Genomic DNA, 17,775 nt, shown 5'->3' with positions numbered 1-17,775 from the left:
CCAGAAACACATTGACTATACTGTATAATAAAAGATCTCTTAATACCAGACACTTCTGAAGTTCATTCAATCAAGGTCTAGGTAGCGCCAAAGGGGTCCACAACAAAGTTTGTTCGGTTCCAAGGTTCCACTTGGGGGGCATACATACACCTTTTTGATTGCTTAGTGTTGCACTTTATGTAATATTAGATGACAAAAAATGGCTTTTTTGGCATTTTTTTTTTTTTTTACCCTGTTCATCTGAGGGGTTAGGTCATGTGATATTTTTATAGAGCAGGTTGTTATGGACGTGGCGATGCCTAATATGTCAACTTTTTTATTATTTCACTTTAATACAATAATAGCATTTTTGAAACAAAACAAATTCTGTTTTAGTGTCTCCATATTCTGAGAGCTATATTTTTTTTTTTTGGGGGCAATTGTCTTATGTAGAGGCTCATTTTTTGGGGATGAGGTGACGGTTTTATTGGTACCATTTTGGGGGCATACGCTGTTTAAATCGCTTGGTGTTGCACTTTTTGTGATGTAAAGTCCAAAAATAACTTTTTTCCACTGTTTTTTAATTTTTATGGTGTTTATCGTACGGGGTGGATTATGTGATATATTTATAGACATGGTCGTTATGGACACAGCGATACCTAATATGTGTGTTTTTTTCTTTTTTTTCTTCTTTTTTTTTACTATAAAATCTGCGTAAAGGGCCTTTTCTTTCTTCATTTTGTTTACTAACACTTTTTTAAAACTTTTTTCAAAAACTTTATTTCTGTCCCACTCTGGGACTTTAACTTTTGGGGGTCTAATCCCCTCTGCAATGCATTACAATACATCTACATCTGTTTTGCACTGCATTGCCTGTTAGTGTATTACACTGAGTAATACACTAATAGGTTGCCTAGGAGAAGAGTCTGGGGCTGGATCTCTTCGGTCCCTATAGAAGGCAGGTCCCGATGCCGTGCAAGGCATTGGGCAGTCTCTGCACGGCATCAGGCTGCCTTGTCATCCATCGAGTCCCTGCCACAGCAGGTTCAAAGCCTGAAATCTATATCTTATATATAAGACTGAGTGTATGTGTGTGTATGTCCGCTAAAGGAATCTGCTCCGTCGCATTTACAATCTTGAAATTTGGCACACAGGTACATCAGGTGTCCGGGAAGGTTTTAGACCTGGTCTCAGTTCTCTGGCACGTACCGTTCCCGAGATATTCTCAAAAAATGCATTAGCCAATAGAAGCCTGGTCGCATGTCCCTTATCAGCCAATAGAAGCTCGCAGGCCCTTAGTCTCCACATACACACAGTTTTACACCAGGTTTCCATAACAACTTATATACTATGTTATTATGTTACTAACCCAGCCATTTTTCTTCACTTCTGTAGTTCAACTTTAAAGGGGCAGGGCGCTGTGGATGACACTGTTAAGGGAGCGGAGTGCTGTGGAGGTCACAGTTAAGGGGGAAGGTACAGTGGCCATTCAGGCCACCCTCAAAATACAGACTTAAAAACCCTGCCCTCAGGTCCCACTAAGCCACCCCCGACCTATTAGGCCATGCCCCCACTCCACAGCTGACAGGGATTGAAAAAATTAAGGTAATAATCAACTTCTGTCAGCTGCAGGGGTGGAAGGGACGGTGACTTTCTCCCTGCAGCTCATGCTCAGACAGCACAGTGCTGCTGTCTCAGAGTGAGCTGTTCAAAAGTACATTCCTGTGTCCGTTCAGGCCCTGTGCCAGTCGGAGGACAGGGAGTCTGAAAGCCGGACTGTCCCACCTAAAACCGGACCTCTGGCCACCATAGGGGCAGGCTGCTGTGGAGGTCACAGTTAAGGGGATGGTCCGCTATGGAGGTCAGTGTTAAGGGGCAGATTGCTGTAGAGGTCACTGTTAAGGGGATGGGGTGTTGTGGAAATCACTGTTAAGGAGATGGGGTACTGTGGAGGTCACTAATAAGGGGCAGCCGCTGTGGAGGTCACTGTTAAAGGGGTGGGCTGCTGTGGAGGTCTCTGTTAAGGGGGCAGGGAACAGTGGAGGTCAGTGGTAAGGGGCGGGTGCTGTAGAGATCAGTGTTAAGGGGATGGGGTGTTGTGGAGGTCATATTTTGAGGGAATGGAGCTCTGTGGAGGTCACTTAAGGGGGCAGGTTATTGTGGAGGTCACTAATAAAGGGGGTGGGGGGCTGTAGAGGTCACTTTTATGGGGGATACTGTCTATCTTTTAACGACACACACAACCATTACCTGAAATAGAGGAATTATACCCGTGCGAAGCTGAGTCCTTCTGCTAGTATAATATATAATACACATTCCTGCACCATTCCAATAAGATGCATGACTAGGATCTATCTCAAGCTTTATCAAATAAAAAATGTGTCAGATGCCTCCTCTGCTTCTGCTCAGTGTTTGCTATCCCATGGAATGGCAGAACAGTTATCTTATTGGATACAAGTGCTGCCACTTTAAGACAAGGATTTGTTGCCTTTAACAGTTGTACATAGGAGATGAGACCTTACCAAATGTCAAACCTGGGGCCATATGGGCAAAGATTTATAGGGTACAGAAAACCTTTGGCAAGGAATTTGTCTGCTGACCTCCTGCTCCTGTGAGGAGATGCTGTAATGATGTGTAAAACCTTTACATGAATTATGGCGCGGTAGACCTCGTAAAACAGAAGAAGCCGACAGTAGAATATCTGCTACATATCTCCACTGATTCAGGATGAAAAAGGCATTTCTGTTTCTTCATCCACAGATAAATTGGAAGCAACACTGACTTGTTAGATATTTTTAGCTTTTCTCATCTCTTGTAACGCCGGACAAAATAATAGGTGTCCCCAGAATCATTTTTAAAGTATTTGAAGCTATACTTATATCTTATTATGTACGGTATGTCATCAACATATGCTCTGCACACAGGTTGTAGTCCTTCCCATCAGTCTGACTCCCAATGTATATTCAACTTTTACATGGAGGTAATGCATTTCCGTAGAGTACTGCACATTGTCGTATAACAACACTGAGGGATATGGAGGGGGCTACACAGAGCCGGCATAAAAAATGCAGCATAGTCTATCAGATGTCACATATGAAACACTGTTCTCAGTCTGTGATATGGCATTGAACATAGAATAATGCTTCTTTTACACATCAGGGTTCTGTTAGTGATTTCCATCAGTGGATTTCCAACCAGGTGCAGCTCTAAACACAGAACAGGTGCAGATTTTTCCCTTAAGCCCCTTTCACACGAGCGAGTCTTCCGCACGGGTGCAATGTGTGACGTGAACGCATAGCACCCGCACTGGATCCGGACCCATTCCTTTCAATGTGTCTGTGTACAGTAATGGCCAAAAGTTTTGAGAATGACACAAATGTTAGTTTTCACAAAGTTTGCTGCTATACTGCTTTTAGATCTTTGTTTCAGTGGTTTCTGTGATGTAGTGAAATATAATGGCACGCACTTCATACGTTTCAAAGGCTTTTATCGACAATTACATGACATTTATGCAAAGAGTCAGTATTTGCAGTGTTGGCCCTTCTTTTTCAGGACCTCTGCAATTCGACTGGGCATGCTCTCAATCAACTTCTAGGCCAATTCCCACTCCCTTGGATGAGAAGCAACCCCACACATGAATGGTCTCAGGATGCTTTACTGTTGGCATGACACAGAACTGATGGTAGCGCTCACCTTTTCTTCTCCGGACAAGCCTTTTTCCTGATGCCCCAAACAATCGGAAAGAGGCTTCATCGGAGAATATGATACTGCCCCAGTCCTCAGTAGTCCATTCACCATATTTTCTGCAGAAGATCAATCTGTCCCTGATGTTTTTTTGGAGAGAAGTGGCTTCTTTGCTGCCCTTCTTGACACCAGGCCATCTTCCAAAAGTCTTCGCCTCACTGTGCGTGCAGATGCACTCACACCTGCTTGCTGCCATTCCTGAGCAAGCTCTGCACTGGTGGCACTCCGATCCCGCAGCTGAATCCTCTTTAGGAGACGATCCTGGCGCTTGCTGGACTTTCTTGGACGCCCTGAAGCCTTCTTAACCCCTTAAGGACCGAGGACGTACCGGTACGCCCTATTTCCCGAGTCCTTAAGGACCGAGGACGTACCGGTACGTCCTGACTTAAAATCTGAATTACGGCGCCGCGGGGGTTAATCGAAACGGGATTTCGGCTGAAATCATTCAGCCGGCATCCCGTAACAACGCAGGGGGGGGTCATTGGACCCCCCCGTATCGGCGATCGCAGAAAACCGCAGGTCAATTCAGACCTGCGGTTTTCTGCGTTTCCGGTCCATTCGGGTGTCCTGTGACCCGATGAACCGGAAAAAGACTGCGATCAGTGGCGTAATTTTACACCACCAATCGCAGTCCGAGGATTTGAGGAGGCGGTGCTGGCCCTGGTGCTGAACGCCGCTGTCCAGGGTGCTGATTGGTGCAGGGGAGAGAGGCGCGAGATTCAAACTTCCTGCGCTCCTCTCTCCCCTCCTCTTCCTGTCCAGCACCCTGACCGTGCAGCATCGTCCAGCGTCAGCTCCTGTGTCCCCCTAAATCGGCATCCATCACCCTCCTGCACCCATCGCCACCCAGGTAGGTTAGGGTCAGTGAGGGAGAGGCACCTTTAGGCAGGGATAGAAGGGAAAAGTTAGAAAAAAAAAAAGCACATTTATTCCAAACTTTTTTGTTTCAACTTTCAGACCCCAGACCCCCCCTGCCACTTGCCCCCCCCCGCATCCCCCCCGTTGAACCGCTGATCAGCAAGTTTGAACTTTTTTTATTTTTTTTTCCTAACACTTGCCCATTTTTTTTGCCTGGACTTTTTAGTACGTGAACACCCGTGCCCCCACACACACGCACATAGAATAAAGGTTTACACGCACGCACATACACACGCACACACACACACCCATGGCCCGCCGGGTGTTCTCGGCCGAGGAGGCATATGCCCAGATTGCCTCCGACTCTGAGAGCCCCAGTGAGGATGAGGATGACCCCACGTTCCTTTTGTCAACCGCATCCTCCTCATCATCATCGGATGACGATGAGCCACCAAGGCAGCGGAGACGCCGCCAGGCGGAGCCAGGGGCCACACATGCTAGGGATCCTGTGGCCCACCCTAGTACGAGCCGCCCTGGGGTTCGTACTGGTTTCCCGGCCCACCAAATAAGTTCACCGGAGCCCCCTGCCGATGAACTTAGCTGGTGTCCCCCAGTGGACTTTGAGCCTGAGATTCCGGATTTCGCTGGCAATCCTGGAATCCAGATTCCCACAGTGGGGTTTACTGAAATAGACTTTTTAAGTTTTTTTTTCAGTAACCCACTGGTGAATTTGATGGTGGAGCAGACGAATCTGTACGCCCAACAGTTCGTCGCTCAAAACCCAGGCTCAGTTTTGGCTAGACCCGGTGGCTGGACGCCGGTCAGTGCAGCCGAGATGAGGACATTTTGGGGCCTCGTGCTGCATATGGGTCTAGTCCAAAAACCCAGTGTCAGGCAATACTGGAGTGGGGATGTCCTGTACCAGACCCCACTGTACAGTATGGTCATGATACGTCACCGGTTTGAGGCCATCCGGAAATCTCTGCATTATTCCGATAATGCAGCATGTCCACCCCGAGGTGATCCTGCCTATGACCGGCTGTATAAGATACGGCCGGTCATCGATCACTTTGGGGCCACATTTCAGCAGGCCTACGTACCTGGAAGGGAGGTCGCGGTTGATGAGTCTCTCGTTGCGTTCAAGGGGAGACTCAGTTTCCGCCAATACATTCCCACAAAGCGGGCGAGGTATGGCGTGAAGCTATACAAAATTTGTGAGAGTACCTCAGGGTACACTTACAAATTTCGTGTGTACGAGGGGCGAGATTCCCGTATTCAACCCCCAGAATGTCCCCCCACTCTGGGTGTTAGCGGGAAACTCGTGTGGGACCTTATGTACCCACTGCTGGATAGTGGTTACCACTTGTACGTGGATAACTTTTATACCAGCATTCCCTTGTTCAGGTCCCTTGCCGCCAGATCCACGTTCGCTTGTGGGACCGTGCGGAAAAATCAACGCGGCCTCCCTGCCCACCCCCTCCAGGTACCTATCCCCAGGGGTGAGACCCGTGCACTTACCAGTGGAAACCTGTTGCTGGTCAGGTATAAGGACAAGAGGGATGTCCTTATGCTGTCCACAATCCACGGTAACAGCACCACCCCAGTCCCTGTGCGAGGTACCGCGGCAACGGTCCTCAAGCCCGATTGTATCGTCGACTACAATCGGTATATGGGAGGAGTTGATCTCTCTGATCAAGTCCTCACGCCATATAACGCCATGCGCAAAACCCGGGCATGGTACAAAAAAGTTGCGGTCTACTTGGTGCAGGTTGCCATGTACAACTCTTTTGTACTATCCCGAAGCGCTGGCAGCACAGGGACATTCCTCCAATTCTATGAGGCAGTCCTCAAGGACCTGATCTTTTCGGACCGGGAAAGAGCAGGCCGGAGTACCTCGGGAACTGGAGGCGCCCGGATCGTCCCTGGCCAACACTTTCCAGGTGTGGTCCCCCATACTGGAAAGAAGGGACGAACCCTAAAAAAGTGCAGAGTGTGTCACAAGAGGGGGATACGGAAGGACACCACCACTCAATGTGACACGTGCCCCGATCATCCGGGCCTCTGCATTATCGATTGCTTCAGGGAGTATCACACTTCCATGGAGTACTAAATTTTTATAATCCCCAACAGTCCACTAGAGAACATAAAACACTATGGCTCTCAGACTTTGGAGACACGAAAACAATTTTTCTTTCCCCAAAAAATATTAGTTTTAGTGCAGGCATCCTCAAACTGCGGCCCTCCAGATGTTGTAAAACCATAACTCCCAGCATGCCCAGACAACCTACAGCCATCATCAGGGCATGGTGGGAATTGTAGTTTTACAACATCTGGAGGGCCACAGTTTTAGGATGCCTGCTTAGTGTCTCCAAAGTCTGAGAGCCATACATATTGGGCATCGTCGCGTGCGTAAAAGTCGTCGCTATAAAAATAACTTTTTACCAAACGCCTCGGATGAACGGTGTTAAAAATATAAAATAAAAACGGTGCCAAAACACCTATTTTTGGGCAAAATTTAAATTTAAATCCATTTTGCCGGTAATAAAGCAAGGGTTAACAGCCAAACAAAACTAAACATTTATTGCCCCAATTCTGTAGTTTGCAGAAACACCCCATATGTGGTCGTAAATGGCTATATAGCCGCACGGCAGGGGATAGAACGAAGGGAACTCCATACGGTTTCTGGAAGGCAGATTTTGATGGACAGTTTTTTTTTTACACCATGTCCCATTAGAAGCCCCCCCTGATGTAGCCTAGACTAGAAACTCCAAAAAAGTGACCCCATCTAAGAAACTACACCCCTCAAGGTATTCAAAAGTTACTTTACAAACTATGTTAACCCTTTAGGTGTTCCACAAAACTAAATAGCGAATGTAGAAACAATTTTAGAATTAATTTTTTTGTTACATTGCCTCAAAAAAGAGTAATATAGAGCAACCAAAAATCTAATTTACCCCAAAAATAGTCCCAAAACAACAACCACCTTATCCCGTAGTTTCCTAGATGGGGTCACTTTTATGGAGTTTCTACTCTAGGGGGGCATCAGGGGGCTTGAAAGGGTACATGGTGTAAATAAACCAGTCCAGCAAAATCTGCCTTCCAAAAACCATATGACGTTCCCCTTCTTCTATGTCCTGCCGTTTAGCCAAATAGTAGTTTACCACCACATATGGGGTGTTTCTGCAAACTACAGAATCAGGGCAACCCATTTTGAGTGTTTGGCAGTTAACCCTTGTTTTACTCCTGGAAAAAACTGATTATATTGGAAAATTTTCAAAAAAAATAGAAATTTCAAAATTGTTTCTCCATCTGCCATTAACTCTTGTGGAACACCTAAAGGGTTAACAAAGTTTGTAAACCCAGTTTTGAATACCTTGAGGGGTGTACTTTCTTAGATGGAGTCACTTTTTTGAAATTTCTATTCTAGGGGTGCAACAGGGGGCTTCAAATGGGACATGGTATAAACAAAACCAGTCCTGCAAAATCTGCCTTCCAAAACCCATATGGTGTTCCCCTCCTTCTATGTGCTACCGTTCGGCCAAACAGTAGTTTACGACCACATATGGGGTGTTTTTGCAAACTACAGAATCAGGGCAACCCATTTTGAGTGTTGTTTGGCAGTTAACCCTTGTTTTACTCCTGGAAAAAACTGATTATATTGGAAGATTTTCCAAAAAATAGAAATTTCAAAATTGTTTCTCCATCTGCCATTAACTCTTGTGGAACACCTAAAGGGTTAACAAAGTTTGTAAACCCAGTTTTGAATACCTTGAGGGGTGTACTTTCTTAGATGGAGTCACTTTTTTGAAATTTCTATTCTAGGGGTGCAACAGGGGGCTTCAAATGGGACATGGTATAAACAAAACCAGTCCTGCAAAATCTGCCTTCCAAAACCCATATGGTGTTCCCCTCCTTCTATGTGCTACCGTTCGGCCAAACAGTAGTTTACGACCACATATGGGGTGTTTCTGCAAACTACAGAATCAGGGCAACCCATTTTGAGTGTTGTTTGGCAGTTAACCCTTGTTTTACTCCTGGAAAAAATTGATTATATTGGAAAATTTTCCAAAAAATAGAAATTTCAAAATTGTTTCTCCATCTGCCATTAACTCTTGTGGAAGACCTAAAGGGTTAATAAAGTTTGAAAAAACAGTTTTGAATACCTTGAGGGGTGTAGTTTCTAGAATGGGGTCATTTTTGGGAGGTTTCTATTATCTAAGCCTCACAATATGACTTCAAACCTGAACTGGTCCATAAAAAGTGGGATTTTGAAGATTTCTCAAAAATTTCAAAATTTGCTTCTAAACTTCTAAGCCTTGTAACATCCCCAAAAAATAAAATATCATTCCCAAAATGCTACAAACATGAAGTAGACATATGGGGAATGTAAAGTCATCACAATTTTTGGGGGTATTACTATGTATTACAGAAGTAGAGAAACTGAAACTTTGAAATTTGCTAATTTTTCAAAATTTTTGGTAAAAAATGTATTTTTTTATGCAAAAAAATTAACTGTTTTGACCCAATTTTAGCAGTGTCATGAAGTACAATATGTGACGAAAAAACAATCTCAGAACGGCCAAGTCGAAGCGTTTTAAAGTTATGAGCACTTAAAGTGACACTGGTCAGATTTGCAAAAAATGGCCTGGTCCTTAAGGTGAAAATGAGCCTGGTCCTTAAGGGGTTAACAAGAATTAAACCTCTTTCCTTGAAGTTCTTGATGATCCTATAAATTGTTGATTGAGGTGCAATCTTAGTAGCCACAATATCCTTGCCTGTGAAGCCATTTTTATGCAACGCAATGATGGCTGCACGCGTTTCTTTGCAGGTCACCATGGTAAACAATGATTTCAAGCATTACCCTCCTTTTAACAGGTCAAGTCTGCCATTTTAACCCAATCAGCCTGACATAATGATCTCCAGCCTTGTGCTCGTCAACATTCTCACCTGAGTTAACAAGACGATTACTGAAATGATCTCAGCAGGTCCTTGACAGCAATGAAATGCAGTGGAAATTTTTTAGGGGAATTAAGTTAATTTTCATGGCAAAGAAGGACTATGCAATTCATCTGACCACTCTTCATAACATTCTGGAGTATATGCAAATTGCTATTATAAAAACTTAAGCAGCAACTTTTCCAATTTTCAATATTTATGTAATTCTCAAAACTTTTGGCCACGACTGTACATCAGCGTTTTTTTCAGGCATCAGTTCTGCATTGCGTGAAAAACGCGGCTTGTACCAGTAGTTATATGAAACTGCTCCAACATCAAATACGGATAGTGCCCTAAATCTGTCAGCTGTTTTGTCAATGTAACATTGCTGATAGACAAAGGCAGGGGCAGTGGACATGAGGTGATACCTACCTCTACTCTGCTTTCAATCAGCGGAGGGCTGTAAACATCAACTTTGAAGTCTGCGGGCACCTCCCCTGTGCCCACAGGTTGCAGTGTTTCAGGCTCAGTGTATGAACAGCTGCACAGTCCCTTCCATCTGCTGTAACAGCTGTAGGGTTCTCCTAAATGGATGCTGCAGCCTCCAGGAGTTAACATTAGACCTCATGCACACAACCCTATATATATTTTGCAGTCTGCAAACCGTGGATCTGCAAAATATGGATACTGGCCATGTGCATGATGCATTTACATAAAATAACTGCCTATTCTTGTCTGCAAAATGGAAAAGAATGGGACACGTTCTATAATTTGTGGAACGACAGCACAGATGCAGACAGCACACGGATGACATCTGTGCGCTGTTAACATTATTTATGGTCCCATAGAAATGTGGACCAGGCATGGACTGAAAATATGGTCATGTGCATGAGACTTTAGACCAGGGATCAGCAACCATCAGCACTCCAGCTGCTGTGAAACTACAACTCCCAGCACGTACATTTTCTTAGCTGTTCTTGTAACTCCTATAGAAGTGAAAGGAGGATACTGGGAGTTGTAGTTTCAGAACAGCTGGAGTGCCGGAGGTTGCTGATCCCTGCCTTAGACAGATAGCTGCAGATGGGACACGTGACCCTTTTCTAAGACAATCTTCTGTTTTTATGTGACCATTGAAATGATATCCATGAGCACAATTAGGGCATATGGAAAGGGGTTATCTTAGGGTCTTTTCACTCTGCATACCATATATTCCAGTAAAGATCCTGGTGGATCCATAGACCCCCAATCACATGACAATACGAAAGAGAGTCCTTTTGGCCTCCATGGGGCTGGAATCCACCAGGTCATTAGTTTACCAGGTAGACAAACTGATCAACTGATGACAGCTCATGATGTGTTTCTCTCCACTAAGTGCAATGGAGGTCCTGTCACTTTCTACCATTAACATTACCTGCAAATATATGAATTCAATGGAATAGAGAATCCGATTTGGTAAACGGTTTTATACTTTTAGGAGGCCAAATGGCACAATAGCACCCCAGACCGGCCTCATTACTAAGCTGCTCTTGAAAATCGAGTACTGTAACAGAATATAATATTCCTTCTGTGTCTGTGAAGTTTTATCCCTTGAATCCAGGGTTTTACATTAGGTATAGTATCAATATTTAAGCAATTCCTGTAACAGTTACTGGAAACGCTTAGGTGAAAAGAAAATGCCGGGGGAACTGTATTAGGCATTGGGCGGCAGCTGTTTACAGCCTACTTATCATTCTAAGTTTTTTTTTATAAATTGGTAGCACATGTGAGCACGTGGTACTTTGTAATATATCTTATTAGGGAAAAGACACCTTCCAGCTGCCTGTAGTCTCCCTTTTCAGCCTCCAGTGTTTCTGAGCATTTCTAAACCAACAACACTCAAGTCCAATAAATTACATCAAAGTACCCCGAAGGCTGTGGTCAGACCCTGAGCTGCATATTAAGTGTGGGTGCTCTCGAGATACTTGGTACTGTATGTCCCCTGAGGTACATGCGCCACAGGTGTGAGAATCTAGACTCTAGTCCAGGGGTGCACACTGAACAGATCTGAAGAGCAGCAACAACATTTAAAGGGGTATTACCATCTCACACAATCAGCACACCAGAGAGGAGGAGATTGCTAATGCATATAGTTGTTGGGTTAATTGTGTGAGTCACTGCACAGCCTTAGCCTCAGTTAACTCTCCAAATTAAAGGGGTTGTGCCACGAAAATTATTCTACAGTTTTCAAACCAATATCTGGATCTGAATACTGGTAATTGCATGTAATTAAAAATGTATTACAGCCACTGAGTTATTCAGTAAAATATATCTGCATACTGCCACCTGCTGTTTGTTCTTTTTCTTTATTCTCTGTCCAACTAGGTAAGGTGGACGCACATGCTCAGTTTCATCCCTCAATTGGCTCCTGACTTGTGATAAGGAGAGAGCTGCAGCAGAAGAGATGCCCCCCTCTAAAAAAGGACAGTCCTTCTGAGCTGCTAGCTTGATATAAATATAGCAGAACAATGAATAGGGAGATCTCTGGGTCCTTTAGAGGTACAGGGCTGGTTCTAGTATTGGTTAGAAAGAGACAGTCATGTATTATATGATGTCTGATTTTCATTTTTTACATCAGTCATGCATACCTCCCAACTTTCTAAATAAACAAAAAGGGACACGTTGTGCTGTGTGCAAAGCGCACCACGGCAAATAAATTTCGCACTAGGCCACGCCTCTAACTCTGCCCAAAGCATAACTATGCACCTAATCCCAACCAGCCCTCTTTTTGACCCCACATAGTAATTATTCCCCCTTCATGCCACCGAACAGTATTTATGCCCATATTGTGCCCCTTCACAGAATTATGCCCAGCTGTGCCCCCCAGTAATATGCCCAGTTATGTGCCCCTTCACAGAATTTTGCCCAAATGTTCCCACAGTACTATGCCCTGTTATGTGACCCCAGTACTATGCCCTGTTATGTGACCCCAGTAGTATGCCCTGGTTTGTGCCCCCAGTAATATGCCCAGCTGGGCCCCCAGTAATATGCCCAGCTGTGCCCCCAGTAATATGCCCAGCTGTGCCCCCAGAAAGTAAAAAAAAATAAACACCACATACCTTACCTTGTTTCTAGCAGCAGCAGCAGCAGCAGCAGCAGGACATCAGCTGCTCTGATCTGTGGAAGAGGCGGAGACAAGGCAGACTGCCAGCCCCGCCCCCACACAGACCAAAGCTGTGGAGAGCCGGCGGGGGGGGGGGGGGGGGGGAATGAAAGATGAAGCAGGGAGCCGATGCCAGCTCTCAGCTTCATCATAATACAGGCAACTGTGTCTGCTTCCTGTGGAAGTAGAGACAGCTGCCAGGAAGCGGGACATACCTCCCCCGTACCGGGACAGTGGGACAGACACTGAAATCTGGGGCTGTCTCGCAGGATCCGGGGCAGTTGGGAGGTATGGATAGCCCTTTTAACATTTCAGTGAAACAACTCTTGTTGGGACAGGTAAAACAACATCAAATCAATGTGCGATGCTACCTTTCACACTACCTTAAGTGTCCCTCCAGACATGGAGAGATGCAATTACACACTGGGCGGCAGAGTTGTCAAAGAAACCCTACAGAATCCAGCCAGTGTTGTGCATGAAGTCTCATTCTAATTAAAAGGACCCATGCACAATGCTCAATGAGCGTCATATGTTTACCTCGACAACTGTACCGCCTAGTGAGCAGTTGCTTATAGGGAAAGCTTCATTGAAAACTGATTTCCTGCTCCCACTCTGAACTGTCTCCCAAACTGTTAACATTCCCCAGACTGGCCTCTTGTAATAGAATTAAAGGGGTTGTGCCAAGTATGAAAGTTATCCCCTATCCACAGGATAAGGCTAACTAACTGATAGGTGGAGGTCCGAATGCTGGCACCCCTACCAATCCCAGGAAAGGAGGTCCCATGTTCCCATCCTGATGGAGAGGAAGGCTGAGCATGTGCCCTGCTGCTCCATTCATTCTCTATGGATAGGGGATAACTTTCATACTTGGCATACCCCCTCTAACATCTGGCCGTGTAGTGGCTCTGGGGAGTCAGCAATGCAAATGGCCCTACATCTTAGGCTGGCCATACACATTAGAGAGCTAGCTTGGGGGAGAGAGGAGTAAGCTGCTGCCGGACACCTCTGGTGATGGCTTAACTCTAAACAAAAGGATCGGGCATGTTGAAATCCAACAGCCCGATCCTTCTTTCCCTTGACATCTTTTATCGGTGTAAAGTTTGGCTGGTGGACAGAAAATATGGAGGGTCCAGCTAATATTAAATAGCGTTTTCCAGGATTTAAATATTGATGAGCTATCTTCAGGATAAGACATCAATATCTGATTGGTGGGGGCTGACTCCCACCACCCAAGCAATCAGCTGTTTGAAGAGGCTATAGTGCTCCAGTAAGCACCTCTTCCTAGATCTGTGATGTCACATCCATTGGTCACATGACCTTTGTGCATTTAAGTAAATGGGACTAAGCTCCAATATGAAGCACAGCCACTATACAATGTACAGAACTGTGCTTGGTATAGTATGAGGAGGCCACAGTGTTTGTTGAAGTACTGCAGTCCTTTCAAAGTGTTGATCTGTGGGGGTGCTGGGAGAAGGACCCCCACCAATTAGATATTGAAAACCTATCCTGAAAATACCCTTTTGCTATTTTAATTATGTAAAGACATCTGTCAACTATATATGGCAATATTTCTGGTAAAATGTGTGTTTACGCATCACCAGAAACTTGGTTTGTATTTTGCAAGTTTTCATAAAATACTAACACATGGCAGTTATGTTGTTAGCTCCAATGGTATTATCTCCTGCCTTTTTGTTAGGTACAAACCCATCATGTTTAGTAATAGTTTAGTATCTAATCATCCCAATGTAATAAGACTTATGAAAGGATGTTTGTCAGTGTAACTTCTTTTATATGGAGTTATGTTCTATAATATTTCATAACTGAGCTTTGAGCAAGCACCATGAGCAGTACTTTTTGAGTATGTTACTCTGCACCGACTGCTCTTCTGACTGTCATGCTAGCAATTGAACAGTAATGGTACTGGGGCACTCAACTGTGTGCTGCCATACGATTTAGGGACAAATCGGTCATATGTATTCTGTCCCAATACTCTAAGTGATGATAGGTCTTTCGGGAGACACCTGCATACCTGACAGAAACACAAAACGGAGCAACCCAAATTTGCCACTAACATAAAGTACGTGTTACAAAAAAGTCAGCACCACTTGTATATATAGAAGCGTTCCAATGTTATTACCCCAAGTGACACGTCAAATTTGAAAAATGGGGCTTTGTCCTTAAGGTCAAATAGGCTTGATTAAGGGGTTAAATAATAGGAATCTATCAAAATCTGATCTTCACAATGCATGTTTGTGGAAGTGTACCATGGCAGAAACAAAGGACATTTCTGATGACTGCAGAAAAATTGTTGATGCCCACCAGGGTGAAAAAAGTTTCTGTCATGTCAGGTAGGGAACACTGCAGCCCTATACTCCACTCAGACCACTGTAAACCACCCTAAACAGCAGCCCTGAACTGGGCAACAGTCCCTAACCTGACTAAGCGCACAGGACGAATTCTGAGGGTAGTCAGACAAACCTGGTTAATACTTGTTAGTAATTTCACTGAACAAAAGAAGAGACAATATGCAGGGTCAAATATCAAGTATGGTCTAACCATGGGCTCATCGCCACGGTAATGAAGTGATGCTGCCGTGTTAGAGAGGCTGGACTCGCTACAGGGGTGCAGATGGGTAAGTACATGACATTTACAGGACCATCTCTCAGGGCTCATTCACACAACCATATTAGTTTTGCAGTCCAAAAATCGGAGATCCATGAAACACGGATCCCGGCTGTGTACACTCCACCAATTTTTTTCTAACTCCACTAGACATGTCCTATCCTGGTCTGCAAAATGGACAAGAATAGGACACTTTATTTTTTTTGGGCGGGCCCGCAGAACGGACATATGGTGGTGGACTGCATACAGTGCATCAGTGCAGTCCACTGACACCCAACTGTATACTTCTTCCCGTGATATCAGCTCTGCTGTACTAAGAAACACAAGTGACTGTCCACTGTCTCTAACATCATGTCCTCGCTATATCTGAGACTGAATATTTCAAAAACGGAACTACTGGTGTTTCCTCTATTTACTAACCTCCGTAAACCTGATATCTCCATCTCAGTGTGCGGCACTACCATCATGCCTAGGCAGCACGCCCGCTGTCTCTGTGCTATGCTTGATACTGATCTTTCCTTTACCACCTATATTCAATATCTTGTCCACTCATGCCACCTGCAATATAAAGATATCTCTAGAATTCGTCTCTTTCTTACTGTGGAAACAACAAAACTCTAATTGTTGCCCTGATCCATCCCCGTCTAAATTACTGTAACTCATTACTAATTGGTCTCCCCCTCACCAGACCTTCCCCTCCCCAATCTATCCTGAATGCAGCAGCCATGCTTATCTATCTGCTTAACCGCCACTCCGATGCCTTCGCCTTATGTCAGTCATGTTAATGGTTGTCCATACAGTATAGGATTAAACTGCTCATTCTCACCCACAAAGCTCTCCACCGTGCTGCACCCGCCTACATCTCTTCCCTTATTTCTGTCTATCATCATACTCTTGCTCTCCATTCAGCCAATGACTTACATCCACCATAATCCCATCCTCTCACTCCCATCTCCAAGACTTCTTCCGGGCTGCACCAGTTCTCTGGAATGCCCTACCCCAAGCATTTAGGTTAATGCATAACATCCCAAGTTTTAGGCGCTCCCTAAAAACACATCTTTTTAGGTTAGCCTACCACATTCAATAATCATACTCTTGTCCATTAACCAATCATCCGATCATCATTCTTCTGAACCTGTTCATTATAAAATTTCCACACCCCATGCACACTACAGATATCTGGGCAGCTTGATAGAAAGGAGGGACCGTGACTATTATAATTACACTGATATTTAGATTTTATATGTTATATTTTATAACTGTTTTATAATTACATTGGTCTTATATTGCTATATGGCACATTTATGTCAGTATATGATAGTGGAATAATGTATACATGATTAGCAATATAATAGGCATAATTTTAGAAGTGAGAAATAAATAAGATTTAGGTGACTTCTTATGAGCTGTCCTTTTTTTTTTGTACACTACAGATATCGGCTGGTGACTGGCTTGTACACCCCGATTGTGTTGAGATGGCTTGGTCAGTGCACAAATGAAGCACTTGTTACCTTTTGTGTCACCCCTATCTCCTCATAGGTTGTATATGAACCCTCAGTTTTAAAGTGCTGCGGAATATGTTGGCACTATATAAAGATTATTATTATTTTCATAGTATATATTCAAAGAGAGTAGCGCACATCCATTAAAATTAACTCTTTCCAGGAGAGATCAACCAACAAAGATCACGCCAAGAGCAAGATGTGAAATAGTCTGCAAAGTCGCAAAGGAACCCAAGGTAACCTCTAAGCAACTAAAGGCCTTTCTCACATGTTCATGAGTCCATGCAGCATGACAACAACCCTAAGCACACAAGTTGTTCTATCAAAGAATGGTTAGAGAAGAGTAAAGTTAATCCAATTAAATGTTGAAATGTTGTGGAAGGACCTGAAGCGAGCAGTTCACAGGTGGAAACCCTCCATCAACACAGATTTGAAGTGTTCTGTATGGAGGAATGGGCTAAAATTCCTCCAAGCCGATGTGCAGGACTAATCATCAATTACCGGAAATGTTTATTTGGAGTTATTGCTGCTCAACGGGGGTCACACCTGATACTGAAAACAAAGGTTCACATACTTTTGCCACTCACAGACAATATTGGATCACTTTTCTCAATAAATAAATGACCAACTCTAATATTTTTGACTCCTTTGTTTGATTTGGTATCTCGATCTACTTTTGAGACTTGTGAGAAAATCTACTGTTGTTTTACATCAAATGTATGCAGAAATGCAGTACATGCTGAAGGGTTCACAAACTTTCAAGCACTACTGTATTACTGCCTAAAGATGAGGAAAGAAGTCAGCTGACTTTTTAAAAACCTGACAGAAAAGGACAATTCAAGGACTTATAGTTAGGGCTCATGCATACGAACGTTTTTTGCGTACAGTATACTGTTTTTTGAGTTCAGTGTGCATTACTTATACTGAACCATTCATTTTAATGGGTCAGCAAAAAAGACTGAAATGTCTCTGTGTGCATTCCGTTTCCGTATTTCC

General features: G+C 44.1%; 1 protein-coding gene across 1 annotated transcript in view; it reads right to left on the bottom strand.

The window, feature by feature from the left end:
• Positions 1-17,775, bottom strand: part of MACROD1 (mono-ADP ribosylhydrolase 1) — a 1,160,748-nt gene that overhangs the window by 835,748 nt on the left and 307,225 nt on the right. The gene's annotated exons all lie outside the window — the stretch shown is intronic.

The sequence above is a fragment of the Bufo gargarizans genome, chromosome 10 (genome assembly GCF_014858855.1).
Source record: "Bufo gargarizans isolate SCDJY-AF-19 chromosome 10, ASM1485885v1, whole genome shotgun sequence".
NCBI classification, from domain to species: domain Eukaryota; kingdom Metazoa; phylum Chordata; class Amphibia; order Anura; family Bufonidae; genus Bufo; species Bufo gargarizans.
The sequence above is the reverse complement of the archived record's forward strand: the minus strand, read 5'-3'. Positions and strand labels throughout refer to the sequence as shown.